This window comes from Vanessa cardui, chromosome 22 (genome assembly GCF_905220365.1).
Source record: "Vanessa cardui chromosome 22, ilVanCard2.1, whole genome shotgun sequence".
Classification (NCBI taxonomy): domain Eukaryota; kingdom Metazoa; phylum Arthropoda; class Insecta; order Lepidoptera; family Nymphalidae; genus Vanessa; species Vanessa cardui.
In genome coordinates, this window is record NC_061144.1 from 1218457 (window position 1) to 1234034 (window position 15578).

Genomic DNA, 15578 nt, shown 5'->3' on the forward strand with positions numbered 1-15578 from the left:
CGACCTAATAGAAAGATTTAATTAACAAAGAAAATATCTTATTAACACTGTTGATTGTATGTAAATTTTTTATACAGATTTAAACATTAGTTTCATCAATAAGCCCAATGGATTGCAAATTATTACACAAATGTTATATATAACAAAGTCCTTCGTATCATAAGGATGTTGATTAGAATGCTCGAGATTGCAGCATCAATTTAATTCAATAGACAAATGGAATACCATAAATTTCATCGCCTACAAACACTTTCAACAGTATTATGTATGATATAACATTTTGACAGATACATGAATGGATGATTAAACTTGAGCTTGAGCTTTGTGCAAGCCCATATACGTAGGCTCACATATTTCACCACGAAACAGTTAATATAATTTATACTTGTATTTTAGTTACAGGAGTTAGGATCAGAATACGTTGTTCACATAATACATTTTAAATCTGAATTAATACTTCATCATTGCTTAAAAGGAAGGCTCAGAATGACAGTTGTTTTTTTTTCTAACTTGAGAAGCTATAAAGCTTTTATCATCGGAACTCTATAAGAATGAACAAGAGTAATGTATTATACGAGTATATAGTATGTAGTAAGATTGGTAGAAGCTGGATGAAAGGGCTGAAGATCGGGCTCAGCGGTTCGCATTGGCGGAAGTCTTTGTCAAGCTGTGGACTAATACAGACTGATCACCATGAAATTAAGTACCTACTAGATCATGACAGGATTTTTTAATCTTTAGTTGTTCTCTCTTGTATATAGCATATAAAAGGGTCAATTCAATATAAAATGTTGCTTAAATAGATTATTTCATAATACTCATCATGTTTGAACCTAACTCCTCTAAAATCAATCATAAGTGTACATCTCATTATTTTAACTTAAAATACCTTTTCTTAGTGTTATTGTTATGTTAGGTAGGCTAATGTAACTACAGAAGATATAACGTATTAATACTCAATTTTGTTGGTGCATATTATGCCATTTAAATACTGGTACAAACAATATAGATTACTAGATGAAAATTTTGAAATTTTATTTAACAAAATTTATCCCAAATTTAAAAAAAGAATAATTTCTGAGTTTCTTGTCGATTCTCTTAATTGAATCTACATTCCGAACTCGTGATAAAATACAGAAGTTTTTTGTTCTGATAGAGATTAAAGGTTCGTTCGAGATCGATTCACAACTAGAAACGAAAGTCACCAATAATGGAATCCTTTGGTGAAAAATTTACTGCTTCAATTATCTTTTTCTTTGAACATTAACGTTCTTGGTCACGAACTACACTAACGATTGTCATTAAATGCGAGACGCGCGCGTACCTGCCACTAATTTCTAATTGCAGCTTCTTAAACCTATTTAGTTCTCATCTTCGGTAGTGCTTTATTTCGCAGCGGATCAATGAACTGAAGAGATTTATTGAGTAGTGTGTACGCTGGTTTTTATGGGTACGTTACTCCGAGGTCACGTGTTCGATTCCCGATCGAGTAGATGTAGAAAAAAAGTTCGTAACTATTCTATGTTGTCTTGGGTCTGGGTGTTTGTAGTACCGTCGTTATTTCTGATTTTCCATAAGACAAGTGCTTTATTTTTTTTAGCTTCTTAAATTGGGATGTCCAATACTTATTTATTATTTATTTAAATGTTGAAAACGAATAACTACTAAGTTCCTTGCCGGTTCTTCTCTGTGGAATCTAATTTCTGAAGAGCTTCACTTAATATAGCTGTTAAAATGACGTTTCAAAATTACGTGTTAAAGCCTACTTGAATAAAGTATAGTTTGATTTGAATAGACAAACGAACCGCCTGATACCTGACACAAGTTATACATACCTACTTCAAAGATAAATTTACCCGGTAAAAATAAGCATTGGGAAAATTACAGCTATTCATGTCTTTACTTTCTATAGTATAAAAAAGAACACAACTATTCAATTTAGTTTTAACTCTCAGAATCATCGTGAATAATTAGGAGGAACATGATATTAAATTTGATTGAATTATGATTTAAAAAAAAAATCATAATATTATTTCAGGTGACACAAAAGTAGTTCACTTTACTTTCATCTGCTCAAATATGTGTATAATTGATATTGAGTTCATGTGTATCGATCTATATTTAAGAACAAAAGAAATGAACTTCATAATTAAAAAAATGTAATAAACAGTTACAGGCTGCAATTTTCCCACTGCTGGGATAAGGTCTCCTCTTCGCTTAAGGAGAGGGCTTGGAACATATTCCACCACGCTGTTCCAATGCGGGTTAGTGGAATGCACATGTGGCAGAATTTTGATGAAATTAGACACATGTAGGTTTCTTCACGATGTTTTCCTTCAGCGCCGAGCACGAGATGAATTATAATCACAAATTAGGCACATATATATATAGTTGTGATTGCCTGGTTCTAAACCCGCAATCATTGTTTAAGATGCACGCGTTCTAACCACTGGGCCATCTCAGCTCATAATTTGTAAGAAATGGCGATGTCATTTCCCACCTAGATATTCGAAAATCCACAACATGCGATTTTTTTAAACGAAGGTTTAAAAAAATCGCGTCCTGTGGAACAAGCTTTCGTCGGCGGTTTTTCCGAATCGATACGACTTGAAGGCCGGCAACGCACTTGCAAGCCCCCTGGTGTTGCAGATGTCCATGGGCGGTGGTAGTTTCCATCAGATGAGCTTCCTGTTTCCTCCTATGAAATAATTTAAAAAAAAACAGTCATCGAACATAACCGCCACGTTTCTGTATATTGTTAGTATCTTTAATTATAAATGATAATTAGACTTAATATCAAGAGCAGCTAAACTTATTCGAAGATCTGTAATTACACCGTACGAATTAACTATAAAACTTTTCCCATTACTTACCGTATTATCGCGGACGAGATTATTAAAGTGACGATAATTCTTAAAGTTAAAACCTTGGTTGCTATTCGTTAATTGACGTCGCGAAGAAATAACGAAATATCAAGAACAGTTATTTGAGGTCAACAACAACAACAACGGACTGTAAATTTCCCACTGCTGGGCTAAGACTATCTTTGAGGAGAAGGTTTGGTTTCACCACGCTGCTCCAATGCATGTTGATGAAATACACATGTGGCAAAATTTCTATGAATTTAGGCACATACTAATTTCTGAAACTTTCTTAAAGCCTTCGCTTCCTTCTATTCAATTTACCCTACCTGGATACAAGTTGATTAGAAATGACAGAACTGGAAAAGGTGGTGGTGGTGTAGCAATTTATTTGCGTTGCGACATTCCCTACAAAATTTTATTAACCTCACCCACCCAATACTCCGAATCAGCAGAATTCCTTTTTCTTGAAATTGTCCTAGCCCACTCCAAAACACTTCTAGGTGTTCTTTATAGTCCATCTATCCATATTAATTATTTCTCCACTTTAGATAATATCCTTAATAACCTTTGTCCTTTATATGATCACCTTCTGCTGATGGGAGATTTTAACACCTGTTTGCTGAAAAACGACAGCCGTTCTCGTAAGCTCCTTTCAGTTCTGTCTTCCTTAAACTTGTACTCTCTTCCCTTGTCTGCAACACATCATTTCCCTAACACAACACCTTCTCTACTTGATCTTATCATTGTTTCCCTTCCTGACCATGTGGCTACGCATGGTCAACTCCCATCCTGCTTTTCCTATCATGACCTTATATTTATTTCCTATAAAGTCCATCCTTCCAAAACCAAGGCTCCTCACGCTATTCGTCGTTGCTTTAACCAGATTGACATTAGTAAGCTTAAAAGTGATGCAGTCAGTATTGAATGGGCGCAGGTCTTTAATGAAAATACGATGGATTTAAAAGTTGAAGTTTTTAATTCGAAATTAAACGATCTGTATAACGTTCATGCTCCCGTTAAACGTATTCGAATAAAACATCGTCCTGCGCCCTGGATTACTGACAGTATTAGGGAAATGATGGCTAAGCGCGACAAAGCTAAAGCTCGCCTTAAGAAATTTCCAACGGTTTTCAGATTGTTGCGCAACCGATGCAATAAATTATGTCGCGAAGCTAAGCGAAGGTACATCCACAACACTATCGACAATTCCGACAGCAAGCAGGTCTGGAGTTTCCTAAAATCTTTCGGCATTGGTAAAGTTCCTTTTTCTGGTGACAATTCAGTGGATCTGAATGCATTAAACTCACACTTCTCCACATCCCCTGTAACTTTGGATGACTTCACAAAAACAAAAACCATTTCGGATTTATCCAAATCTATATTACCGCTATGTTCTTCTTTCTCTCTACAGCCAGTTACCGAAGATGATGTGAGGAGGCACATAATGTCCATTAAATCAGCAGCAATTGGTTGTGACCTGATTTGTTCCAGAATGATCCTTCTCATTCTTCCTGAGCTCCTTCCAGTACTGACACATATATTTAATTTTTCCATTAACTCATCTACCCTTCCGTCAGTATGGAAAAATGCTCGTATTATTCCTTTACCTAAAATCTCCCACCCTACTTCCCCATTACATTATCGCCCTATTTCAATCCTTCCTTTCCTATCTAAAGTTCTGGAACATATCGTTCATGAGCAGTTAGCACAACATCTAGTCTCTAATCGTCTTCTGAATCCTTGGCAGTCTGGGTTTCGGCCTGGACACAGCACTGTAACAGCCCTTCTAAAAGTAACAGAAGACATTAGACACGCTATGGACAATCGCCAGCTTACTGTGGTCGTATTACTTGACTTCAGTAATGCATTTAATTCGGTAGACTTCGACGTTCTGTTAAGCGTGCTCAGGTCATTAAATGTTTCTTCCTCTTCGTGTAGCTGGTTCGAGTCTTATCTTCGAGGACGCTCGCAGTGCATTCAATTGGGTGAGCTTCACTCAAATTGGTGCAATCTGAAATCGGGTGTTCCTCAAGGCGGTGTCCTATCTCCTCTATTATTTTCTATCTTCATTAACACGATATCTGCGGTAATTTCTTCTAAGTTTCATCTTTACGCTGACGATCTACAATTGTAACACCACTTTAGTGTTGTGGATGCTACAACAGCTATTGCCGGGGTTAATGAAGATCTTAGACGTATACACAGCTGGGCTGAGCGGTTCGGACTCGTGCTAAATCCCACGAAATCACAGGCTTTGGTTATTGGTAGTCGTAATATGCTCAAAACTTTAAACCATATTTCTCCTTTGGTGTATAACGGCATACCGATCAATTATACCGATTCCGCTAAAAATCTAGGTCTTCATTTTAGTAATGACCTGTCCTGGTCTAAGCATGTCAACGAGGTAAGTAAAAAGCTTTACTTTTCTATTCACTCCCTAAAGAACCTGCAGTACTTCCTTCCCATCAAAACTAAAATTCTTCTTGTCCAGTCTCTTCTGCTACCTATCCTAGACTATGCTGATTCTTGCTTCCTTGACACTACTGAAGAACTACTTAATAAGCTTGAGAGGCTACAAAACCTTTGTATTCGCTACATCTTCGGTCTCCGCAAATTTGACCATGTCTCAAAATATCGAGCTGAACTCAAGTGGCTTCCTATAAGACTTCGCAGGGATACTCACGTTTTATATCTTCTTTACAATATACTTTTTAATCCACTGTACCCCAGTTACCTTCGTGAGCGTTTTGTTTTCTTGCATCCCCCTGGTTCCCCATGTCGTCCCAATGTCCAGCTTCTACTCCGTATCCCATCCCATACTTCCAATTTTTACTCTAACGCTTTCACTGTCAATGCAGCGAGATTGTGGAATTCGCTGCCATTTACAATTCGCACTAGTAAGTCCCTTTACATTTTCAAAAAGAAATTGAAAGAGTATTTCTTATCCCAATGTTGATTCATGGTAAAATGGCATAAACATATTTATTTATTTATATTTTAATATATTCATTATTTATTATTTTATATTTTTTTTAATATCTATTTTAATATATATATATATATATATATATATTTTTTTTTTGTAATTTTAGTTTTCATTTAGTATATTTTTTTTGTGGTTTTGTAACTTTTCTCCTGGTTTTGTAACTTTCTAGTTAAAAGGTAGACAAGCAAAATCATACAGATTTTGCTTGTCTACCTTTTAACTTTCCTGTCTATGTTTCTTCTTTCTTGGGTATACTGCAAGAAATCTCTTCTATAAGTATACCTTTTAAACTTATTTTTTCTGTGTACACATTTTAACCTTCTATGTGTCTGACAAGTTTAATAAATGGTTAAATTAAATTAAATCACAGATTTCCTCACGATGTTTTCCTTCACCACCGAGCACGAGATGAATTATAATTACAAATTAAGCACATAAGTATTCAATGGTGCTTGCCTAGGTTTGAACCCGCAATCATCTGTTCAGAGGCACACGTTCTTACCTCTGGGCCATCACGGCTATTTAAGGTCAATTGCGTTTTATTAGTAAACATTGTCAAACATATTCATCATTGAGGCTTCTAATAAATTTTACAGGAAAGTCAAGAAAAACAATGGAAGAGGCTTTATTCGTTCCATATGTTTTCCTGATGAATTTTGTCAATGTGTTCAAAAATATTAAAATGAAAAAGTTCAATTGGAACGATTGGGGGTATTTTCAACACTTCCAATTAACAAACAGTAAATTGTTACTAAGAATTTCTTAAGGAAATAACTTATTATTCCTTTTAAAATTAAATGATTTAAAGAACTAGAACCTTATTAGTAAGCCCCTAAGTCAATCATATAATTACAGCAAACTTAAAAAAAAAATATCAGTCCATTTACATATGAAATAATTGTAAGTTTCCCAAATAAATAAATTATTACCCACAAAAGATCACACACATTGCCAGTTTCATTAAATTGAGTAAAGAGGAAAACAGACATCAGAAGGAACATTATATGTATTGATATTAATTTATTAAAGTAACTTACTTTAGATAATTGCGTATATACAGACCAAGGTCAACTTGTTCTTATTAATTGGAAAATGTTTACCAGTTCATAAAACAGAATATTACGTTATCAAAGCTATTTTCCCTCATTGAAATTCTCTAGAAACAGAATTATTGGCACAGATATTAATAATCATGTAGTACAGTTATTGTATGATGTGATGTTAACTGATGATTCCAAGTTCAAACTTAGAAAAAGTACTATTTATAATTCACCTTGGCATTATAATACATCTGACATGAGTGACACGCATTGGAACTTGATATTATTATTATTGTTGGAAACTTGTAAATTAATAAATAAATATAAACATTTGACAACATCACAGATATTACTCTGATCCCAATGTTTTAGCTAAAGCACTTGTGTTATGGAAAATAAGAAGTAACATCGATACCACAAACACTCAGACCCAAGACAACATACAAAACTAATGAATTTTCTACATCGACTCGGCCGGGTATCGAAACCGGGATCTAAGAGTGGCGTACCCAAAAAATCCGACGTATACACTACTCGACCATCAAGGTCGTCATTATATAATATTAGAAGTGATATAAGTTCCAATTTTTCTCCTCAAAATGGATAGCTCTTTACCCAGCAGCTGGACATTAACAGCCTTTTACTTTACTTGTATTTGCAATGTAAAACATAAGTGACCTATTTAAAAGTAAATCAAAAGTAAAGTAACAGCCTGTAAATTTCTCACTGCTGGGATATGGCCTCCTCTTCCATTAAGGAGAGGGTTTGGAATATATTCCACCACGCTGTTCCAATGCGGGTTGGTGGAATGCACATGTGGCAGACTTTCGATGAAATTAGACACATGCAGGTTTCCTCATGATGTTTTCCTTCACCGCCACGCACGAGATGAATTATAAATAAAAATTAGGCACATATATACAGTGGTGCTTGCCTGGGTTTGAACCCGCAATTATCGGTTAAGATGCACGCGTTCTAACCACTGGTCCATCTCAGATCTTTGACCTATCTATTTACTTAATGTATCGTGGTCCATTGGTACGGATATTCAACATACTAATTCGGGACCACCCATAGGATGACTATAATAATGATGATGTTCCTCTTATTGATTTCGACAACTGAATTCTCTAGAGAGACAAACATCACAGGACCTGAGTGCACAAGTGTGTGCGAAAACACAGGTGCATAATCGGTTTCTTCATTCTCATAATATGGGATAGCAAATCCAATACCCATCAGGCGCCAATGTCTTTATGTGGTTTTCGAGATACGAGTGTACATACTCCTAACTTTCAGACTACGTGCTAGAAACAAATATTTTATATTGAACTTGAGATTAGACTCATGATCTTGGTATCGATAGATGAGATCGTGGACTTATACTTAAAAATAGATCAACATGTCTTTTTCCAAAGCAAAGTGTAAAACAGATATCGAAAACTCTTTGATTTTACTTATGAAACAGTTGCAGACTATCCATTAATCTAAGGAGGCCATCTTTGATGGAGGTCTGTCTGCCCACTTAACTTATGAGTATCAATTATTCCGCCAAACATTAATGTTCTGTCTTGTTGTGTTCCGTTTACGTAAGTTAAAGGGATCGAAGTTATTATTGTTGAATAAGCATGTAGGTTGGGATATTTAGATGAATGTTTCGAGACGTAATAAATTTATACATAAATGCCTGTTCAAGACTTATCCCAATACATGTACGATACCAGATAAATAGCCTTTAATAAATCAAAAAAGGAAGCAAAAGCAATAGGAGGTTTTATGTTCAGTTTCGTTTCAGGTACTAGGTAATCTTCTGTATCATTGTATTCCATTTTGGGCCGAGATGGCCCAGTAGTTAGAACGCTTGCATCTTAACCAATGATTGTAGATTCAAAGCCAAGCAAGCACCAATGAATATTCATGTGCTTAATTTTTGTTTATAATTCATCTCGAGCTTGGCGGTGAAGGAAAACATCGTGAGGAAACCTGCATGTGTCTAATTACATAGAAGTTCTGCCACATGTGCATTACACCAACCCGAATTGGAACAGCGTTGTAGAATATGTATTAAAACTTTCTCCTCAAAAGGAGAAAAGGCCTTCACCCGCAGTAGCAGTGGGGAATTTACAGGCTACTGTTGAAATTGCTTTTAATAAAATAAGAAAAGGAAGCAAAAGCAAAAGGAGGTCTTATGTTCAGTTTCGTTTTAGGTACACACTCATATATTTTTCTACAACCAAGCATTAATATTTTGTATCGTATTAACTGAAAGACGCGTCGTTTAGCACAACCAGGAATTTATGCTCGCTTTTTATATAAATGACACGTTTGCTGTTTTAGCAATTAGCATTAATATCTTGTATTCTGGTTTGAAGGGAGAGTGAACCAGTGTAAGTACAAGTATAAGGGACATAACAAATTATATTCTGAGGTTGATTTAGGTTTAGGCCCGTTAGTTTATTGGTCACGGTAGCATGCGAAAGGAAGCCAGTGGTCTCGCCGAAGAGGCGGAGAGGATACAGTTTTTATAGTGAGAATTCCGGTGTACTAGTATTCCTGGACAATGGTGAGTCCCATATCCTTTATAGATGAACTCTACACTTAACATATTGAAATAAAATCTGTTACTACCAAGTAGCCTTAGAATACTTTAACGATCACAGATGCAATGTTTACCTTCTTAAATAGGTACGCAACCTCAGATTATTAAACAAAAGGCAGGTTGAGCGCGCGAAACACTACGGTAAAATAGGAAACGTGATATTCATTAAATAATGTGAATAGAAATTCCTGGTAGTGCAAAACGACACGTCATTTAGTTAATACGTCAACCTTTAAACAGTATAAAACAAAGTCGCTTACCGCTGTCTGCCCCTATGTATGCTTAGATCTTCAAAATTACGCAACGGACTTTGATGCTGTATTTTTTAATAGATAGAGTAATTAGAGAGGAATGTTTTTGTATATACTACGTGGACAATATAGTAAAGAGACGCTGTCAATTTCAGAAGTTTCTGAAGTGATGTCGTAACTAAACAAATTCTGTAGTATACATAGTATCAGAATTGCACCCGTGCGAAGTCGGGCGGGTCGGTAGTGATAAATAAAACTGTAATAATAATACCATTTACAAAACCAAGAGGTGAATGCTGGTGAGCGGTCTACCACCAACTTATACAATCACAGTTTAAAATACCTAACTTTGCTTAATCTATATAAATGTGGGTAAGTTGATTACTGCAGCTGCTATTCGGTTAAAACATTTAGTTGCGGTAAAATTACTTTGTGGTCCCGTGCAATTAGTTGAAACCTTGTTTGTCCCGCGGTTTACTAGCTTAATGACGTCACAAAACTGTTATTAGTATTTAGTGTCACGCTGTTATAGATTATAAAATTAAAGTATTACAGCGGTTTAACTGACGATGCTGTATTTAATTCAAACGTTTGTTTTATTTTTATTTGATGTTCGTAGGAAACGTGTAATAGACCTCATGGTAAGTAACTTTATCCCTAAACGTTATCCCTGTGTAAAATGATCACCATTCCTTACATCTCGGTGTTCTAATGAATATGCCACCTCAGATCGTAGTACTCACCATACTGAGTTTATTTATCTTCTTTATAAAATAAAGTCGCTTGCTGCTGTTTGTCCCTATGTATGCTCAGATCTTTAAAATTACGCAACGGTTTTGGTGCGGTTTTTTTTTTTAATGTGTAGAGTGATTCTAGTGAAAGTTTTTGCAATACATGCACATATAGTAAAGTTTCACTGATAATTCTCTAATGTGATGTCGAAAATAAATATTATTTGCGCTTACGTTGTAAACTCTAACTGAACCTGGTCTATTCTGGTCGCTAGTTTACCATAAGCGTCAATATAACTAGAAATTGAATAAAACGGTTATGATCATCACCATCATCATAATCAGCCCGTTTTTGTCCACTGCTGGATATAGGCCTCTCCCAGTGCACGCCAATTGTCAAAACGCCTGTGGTCTTTCTCCGGCTACTCGCATCCAGCTCCTGCCTGCCGCCTTGCGTATATCGTCACTCCACCGTGCCTGAGGACGTCCTACACTACGTTTGACGAGACGCGGTCTCCACTCTAGAACACATTTTCCCCAACGGTTGTCAGTTTTACGACAAATATGACCAGCCCACTGCCACTTCTTCAACGCAGAATAAACATCGAGATTCAGCTAGTACAAATATAAAATTCTATTTTCAAAACTAAATCAAATTATTACTGTATTATAAGTGAATCTAAAACTCCTAATTTATTATAATATGTTTTTCTTATAATATTTTTTTATTCTGTGGTGAAGAAGAATTTTATGAATATTTTTGTATTTGTTGAATTTAATTCTGTTACACGTGTACCAATTATAAGTTCAGATATTGGCGCCGTAAATAATATTTATCATTCCTTAAAATCTAGTCGTCCATCCTTGGAAACTAAGATTGTTTCTTATACCTGTAGTTAACTGGCTCGCTGATCTCTTAAATTAGAACGCAACAATAATAATCATTATATATGCATATGCAATTGTAATTAACTAACATGACTGTATTTTTATATGTTGAAAAAGAGTACTGATTTTCTTGCCGGTTCTTCTCGGTTGAATCTACTTTCCGAATCGGTGGTAGCTTCACTTAATATAGTTAAATGACGATTTAAAAGTGCCTGTAAAAGCCTACTTGAATAAAGAATATATAGATTTTGATTGCTGTTTGGAGATACAGTTTTGATAAAGTTCTTGTCCAGTTATGTTTACAAGAAGCCATACCACCAAGTATCTCGGAACAGCGTAATAAAAAAATTGGAAAACTTGTCAAGATTGAAGGAATGTCAAACCCAGCTGACACATTTAAAAACATTTAATTCGCGGCAAACATCAAAACAAGTGAGATTTTTGTCAATATATACAATTCGCTAAGAGAAACATGTTGATTAAGCCACCCTTTCATTTCTTCCGCTACATCCAGTTTTATGATACGTCATACATATTTAGTTCACCATTAGGATGTGTACATATGATATTTGCGGAATCAAATATTTTGAATACGTAGCATAAGATTGCTACATATTAAAAAAAATCAAAATAAATAAACTTTATTCAAGTAGGCTTTTACAAGCACTTTTGAATCGTCATTTTACATTAAAATTTGGAGTCGGTGTCAGCCAAGAAAACCCTACAGATATCTATCAAAAAACAATACGAGAATACTTTAACAACTATAATATAATAGACTTTCGAAAATGCGGATTTAATACGTCACGCCAACCTATACTATATCTATCAAAAAACAATAGGAGAATACTTTAACAAATATGTTTTTTACAAATTACCTTTTATACAATAATATACTGGATCAATCAAGAGGCTCGTATCGCTTCTTTCTTTTGATTGTTGGGGCAAGGGCACCGTGGCTGACACCGCCTCCAAATATACCAATAACTATAACTACATTATATAATCGTAAATCGACTTTTAAGTAGTCTAATATTTTTCATTTCATTTTACTTAGGAGGACTCTAAAAAATATGTTGAATACGCAATTATTTTTGTTACTTTTTAGTGCATATTCATTTGTTTTAAAAAAGTGTTTTGTTTGAAGTCGGTTTTTGTTTTTGTTAAAATTTTTATTTATTGCAAATGATATCTTCGGACAATATACAGAAATGTACAAGAATCGTAAATTAAGTTTACTAATATTTCCATTTGTTCTTATATATATCAATTCTTTTTTTTGTTATTCTCTTATAAGCTTTTATCCATACATATCTACTCAACAACAAAATAACAATAACGGCCTGTAATATTTCCCACTCTTGGGCTAAGACCTCCTCTTCCTTTAAGAAGGTATGGAACATATTTGACCACGCTGTTCCAATGCGGGTTGGTGGAATACTCATGTGGCAAAATTTCTATGAAATTAGACATATGCAGGTTTCCTTACGATGTTTTCCTTCACCGCCGAGCACGAGATGAATTATAAATACTTTATATCTACTCCCTTTACTTACAACTGATCACATAGAATCGCAGCTAGAAAACTATACGTGTGTAAGCGACTTTATAGCTACCAAGTTAGGGGCTTATAAATGAATGTTTGTGGTACAGCATTTGGGTCAGACTGTAGAGCGATGAATGCAAAGAAATGTATTAAAATGAATATAACAAAACACTTTATTACAATATTCTAAATACAGTTAATATTGTCAAATTAATTTTCTGTTCCATTTGCTGTTGAAACGCTTGGCCCTTGGAGTAGTGGTGCGAAAATCTTCATCAAAAGTAACACCTCGCCTCATTGCCTCCACTGGTGACAGGAGGGCTGGTTCGTTTTTAGCCCAGAGGATCGGAATTGCGATTCTACGAGGAAATGCTGCTAACATACTTACCACCAAGCGGTCAAGATTTAAACAGTAACTAGTTTTAGTTCATATTTGTATGTATTTAAGTATTTAAAGACACTTAATATTATTAAAATATATCTGAAAACATTCAAAAACAAATTCGAAGTTAAAACGTTTCAGGGGAGATGAAATTTTATTTAATTCTGTTGACGTTGCATTCTTGTCGTTTCGACTTTAGCGAGCGGTTTGAGACTTTTGTATAGTACGACACAACTTAGATGTAGCATCGGCAAAATTCGTAAAACTGATCACATCCGAATGGAGTACGCTATCCTAAATCATCAATATTTATTTCTTATGTGAATATGATCTTTACACAAACATAATAACTTGTAATATCATATGACCTAATGTATTCATCAATTTGACACTTTGATTTACATATATGTACTTGCTTTCTCGGGTTGAACTGACGCGAGAATCTTTAGCGATGAATAGTAATACCTACTTGTATTGGTTATACAAATCGTCCGTAATCGGTTTTATTGAATTTGCCGATGCTACTTCTAAGTTGTGTCATACTAAACTTCAATATGAAATAAACATTCCCTGTAGTAGTTTTAGTTGCTTCCTCATTTTTTTAAAAGTTCGAATTTCAAACTTCCGTAATATAAACAAACGGAACAAGTCTTTGAATATATTTTTTCGTCGTACAGGAGTTTATAGGTACTAGATAAAGGTTATTGTAGATACAAATATGATAATAAATAAATAACAAATAACATTTTTACTCAATCCATAAAATGCCACCTAACGTAACCATTACCCATGGACATTAGTACCTTTAGATATTGGACCCATTCCTTACATTTGTAATGCACCACCAACTCCAAGAACTAAACTGCTATGACTCTCATGCCTGTAGTAACATATAACACAATACTAAGTATTGTTATTTGGTAAAATATATGTTGCATGTCTACTATTTGAGATAGCACATGAACCTTGATCAGTACAGGTTCAAAAGCAAGCACCTCTGAATTATCATGTAATAATAATTATAAATTCAATGAGACAACATCACATACATTACTCTGATCCCTATTTAAGTAGCTAAAGCAATTGTTGTGGAAAATCAAAAGTAACGACGGTACCACAAACACCCAGACCCAAGACAACTTATAGACTCGGTCGGGAATCGAACCCGGGACCTCGGAGAGGCGTACCCATGAAAACCGGCGTAAACACTCGGAGGTCGCCTCTTCATGTGCTTAATTTGTGTTTATAATTCATATTACGCTCAGCTGTGAAGGTAAATATGAGGTTCTACATGAGACGGATGCTCATCTGCCATACGTATCTCTTCTACCTCGCATACTCTTATTGGAAACCATAGCCGCTTTGTTCGAGTTTTATGGTCGGTTATCATATATTAGGCAAAAAAGAAGCCTATGTCCCTTCTAAGAGTTCAAGTTTGCTACTTAATAAATTTCATCAAATTCGGTTTAGTAGTTTGGTAATGAAAGAGCGACAGAAAGACACCAGACAGAGTTACTTTTACATTTATATTATTAGTACTTTTTTGTTCCATTTGCTGTCGAAACGCTTGGCCCTTGGAGTAGTGGTGCAAAAAGCTTCATTAAAAGTATAACACCTCGCCTCATTGCCTCCACTGGTGACAGGAGGGATGGTTCTTTTTTTTGCCCAGAGGATCGGAAATGCGATTCAACGGGGAAATGCTGCTAGCATTCTTGCCACCATTCCACGCGGTCAAGATTTATACAGTTAGTAGTTTTAATTCAGATTTGTATATATTTAAGCATTTAATGTTATTAATTCGTATATAAATATGTATAGACTTAAGAAACATAGACAACAATTTTAATTGTTTATCTTTTGAGACTTCTTCACTAAAAATGTATATAACGGCACATTGCCGTTATGATTATTTTTGGTTCCCATATGTCGCTGCCGAGCGATCGTGGGTTGTCGGGCGAAGAGAATTAAAATCACGTGTATGAGATTGTTTTACAATATCCAATAATTATTACAACGAAATATTATCAGTAATACAATCAACTCAGGTAATGACACTCCATCAGGCACGTTTTGTTTCTGCGAGATGCAAAAGGATTGTTTCCCGTTTGATTTCGCTTACAAAAGAGACTGAAGTCGCGTCAGAGCGAAGAGACGTCAAAACCACCATAATTTAAAAAAAGGTTGCTATCTGATATCATAACCGCATTTGACGTTTCTTGATGCTCTCAAAATACAGTGGCGCCGTCACGGCCAGACTGACATTCGCACGTCCTCGTGCGACAGCTCACACC